The sequence below is a fragment of the Phytophthora infestans genome, genomic scaffold (assembly GCF_000142945.1).
Source record: "Phytophthora infestans T30-4 supercont1.3 genomic scaffold, whole genome shotgun sequence".
Classification (NCBI taxonomy): Eukaryota; Oomycota; class Peronosporomycetes; order Peronosporales; family Peronosporaceae; genus Phytophthora; species Phytophthora infestans.
In genome coordinates this window covers 3,812,872-3,816,248 of record NW_003303756.1, presented here as the reverse complement: position 1 = coordinate 3,816,248, position 3,377 = coordinate 3,812,872, and positions in this window count along the sequence as shown.

The following is a 3,377-nucleotide window of genomic DNA, read 5'->3' as shown; positions in this document are numbered from 1 at the left end:
AAGTAGCTCTTATGTAAATTTACGTAGATAGTCCGGGAAAAAGTTAAAATTTGAGATTTAGGACAATCTGGAAGACACAAATTATAGTATTCTGTAATGAAGGATTAGTCGCGTTTTAGGACACATCTCCAAAATCTCCCTGTAAAAATTAGGACAAATAGGACACTTTAGGACGTGTCTTAGGACACATTATCCTACATCAATTATATAAGTGTTCAACCCCGCAAGCAGCAAAGGGGCTTTCTCCTAAAACGTATCTTCCTGATCGAATATTCTCTCCGATACCCTATCTTTGTTCGGTTTGATGCGTGCATCTGCTGCGTTGGGGTCTGTTAACTTGCAAATTGAGCACTGGTAAAAAACAATACTAATTGGAGTATGTCCCCGAATGGCATCAGAGAAAAAATGTTGTGGAGAACGAGCAAAGACAGCTAGAACTACTTCCAGTAAAGTTACTATTACATTAGCGAGCGGCTAGTACTTGATTACTACTATCTAATCACTAGCAGAGAATCAGCGCCTTTGGACAACGCATTCGAGCACGTGTATTTCGCAGCAGAATTACGCCGTCTTGCTACATGTATTTTGTGGGAAATGTTTTTTATGACTGCGAGCGTGTGCAGCGGGTGTAGTGGGCCACGCCATTACATAAGTAGGTAGATTTATATTACAAAAGTAGGTGCAGCAGCACACGGCTAGCGTGTGCTGAACTGCCGTCATCCTATTGGTTGATATATGGGGAGCCAGACCCATTATCAGCCAATAAGGGGTTGACGTGTATTTGAGTGGTCAGGGCAAGCTTCCCTGGACCTAAATAAAAACAGAGTTGATTTTCCTTCAGACTAAGCATTTGGTTTCACTATCGCGGAGCTTGCACGCTTCCTCATTATTACGTGTAAGCTAGTAACAGACACTCTAGGCCCGTTACACCTGGTAGCACTTTGTAGTCCTTCCCATGACCAAGTTCACAATGAGCCAAGGCCAGACGTCTGAAGCTTCAGGGTCAACCCTGGAGCATGCTGCTTTCCCTCATCTCACTCGTGTCGAGTGGGAAGCCTTATACCGCCTTGCGGCGGTGTCCGGTGAGGCTGTTGTCGCGTCGCTGCTGAGCTCAGCGACTCCCGATCAACAACGTCAAGCAGCTCAAGAGTTCATGGAACGCGAGCTTGCCGACACGAATCGGCGAGCGACAACTCCCTCGCGTTCCTCGAGGAATGACATCGTCAAGTTGGAAACGTCAACCTACTCCGGTGAAGGAGCGAATCGCCTTCCGTTGAATCGCTGGTTTCGCGAAGTCGACATCGCTATCGCCTCGAGGATGATCGAGGCGCAAGGAGCGAAAGTTAACTTCTTACTTTCCCGACTGGCCGGGAAAGCCAAGGAGTGGGCACTCGGCAAACTGGTCGTAAACAACGATGCGTTCTCCACCCTGGAGGCCTAGTGGAGCTTTGGTGAGTCATGAACCCACCTCTGCTAGGAAGCAGAAGCGCTTTTGGCGCGAGCACGAGGCCGAGGCGGCCGTAGTGCTGGACATTGGTATGTCCGAAATTGTTATCAACGAGGTTGCTGTTTGCCCTGAGGGCGTACGTGGTGCGGCACGTTATCCGCGGAGCGGTGCAGGTCAGGTCAATGACCAACTGCTGGGTCCTGGTGAGGACGAGCGCGGAGTGGCGCGTAATCCACTGAGTGGTATGAATCTGGTCGATGACCTACCGCTGCGTGACCCGAAGGTCGCGGTCGACTGCGAGTCGAGGCATCATGGGCGTGGCCCAGGAGATGCAGGTGAAGTGACACCTAGTTCACTGTGTGAAGGTCAAGAACCTCTTGGCTTTCAGCCGAGTGTCTTGCGAGACACTGTATCCTCTTCGAGGAGTGATGGTGCTGCTGCACCCGGTGGTGGTGACGGAGATGTCGCCACACCGCCCTCATCCGGCCGGGCTCGGTCGCGGAGGGAGAGGAGAAGAAGACGCAGGGCGTCTGTGACGTCTTCGACGTCGGACGATGTGTCCAACGTGACGAGCGGTGATGCTCCACGTGATTGCTGTGAACAGCTGTATACACTCGTGAACGGAGTGACGGGGGAGGTAGAAGGCGATATCAGCCTTGATACTCTGCCCGCTGCAGATGCTCTGCTAGAGCTGGACGAGATGTCCATTGCCGAGTTCGGCGAAGCCTTAAAGGCAGGCGAGCTAGCCGAGGTGGTCTTGCTGGGACCTGAGGAGGAGTTGAACTCCTCATCCGTCGTGGACGACGCGGTCCTAGAGGACACCAAGAAGGCGCTGAGCGCAAGAAGTGGATCGGCGATCCTCAAAGATCCTTCGGATCCCTTCTACCCGGTGGTGAAGGAGTATGGAGACGTTGTCTCAAAAGACCCACCGACGGGCTTGCCTCCGGATCGAGGCGTGTGTCATGAGATTGACCTGGTTCCTGGAACCAAATACTGCGTAACAAGGCAATGGCCTTTGCCGAGAGAGCAGTGTGACGTCATTGACGCATTCTTCCGTGCGAAGCACGAGGCAGGGATGGTGCGTGAGAGTAAGTCTCCGCACTCGACACCCACGTTCTGTGTCAGAAAGCCGAACGGCAAGTGGCGCATTGTTCATGCTTTTAACAAGCTAAATGCGGCCACTATCCCGGCGCAAACGCCGATTCCTCGCAAGGATGTTCTGCAGAACAACATGGTAGGCTGTACGCTGTACAGCGCGCTCGACTTGGTCGATGGCTACTACCAATTGCTCATGAGAGCGAGCGACATTCCGCTGACAGCGGTGAGTACTCCGAGCGGTATGCTCTGGGAGTGGCTGGTGATGCCCCAGGGGCTGTCGAACGCACCAGCAACGTTCAATCGTCTTGTGACGCAGTTGTTTAGGCCCCACCGGGCGTACGCTCAAACGTACTTTGACGATATATTCGTCCATAGTCGTGCCGAGCACGGAAAGCCAGACGTGGATAACCACATTGACCACTTGCGAGCGGTGCTCGAGTGCATGCGCACTAATAAGTTGTATGCCAACTTGGACAAGTGCGTCTTTGGCGCGGAGGAGATACCTTTCCTCGGGTGCTTCATTGGGAAGCGTGGCTTACGGGCAGATCCTGCCAAAGTCAAGGCCATCGTGGACTGGCCGGTTCCCAAGAACCAAAAAGACTTACGCAAGTGGCTAGGCTTAGCCAATATACTTGCACAAGTACAGTGCGAACTACGCGGAGATGGCTCGGCCATTATCAGAATCTCCTTTAAGAAGGGACGCACCATGGGTGCTGGAACGTCGAGCACGACGGAAGCCTTTGAGGGCTGTGAAGGAACACTCTTCCTCCACGCTTCCGATCCCCTGCGGCTACCCGGGACCCAGGATAGTCCCGTTTTAGCCGCCGCCCTG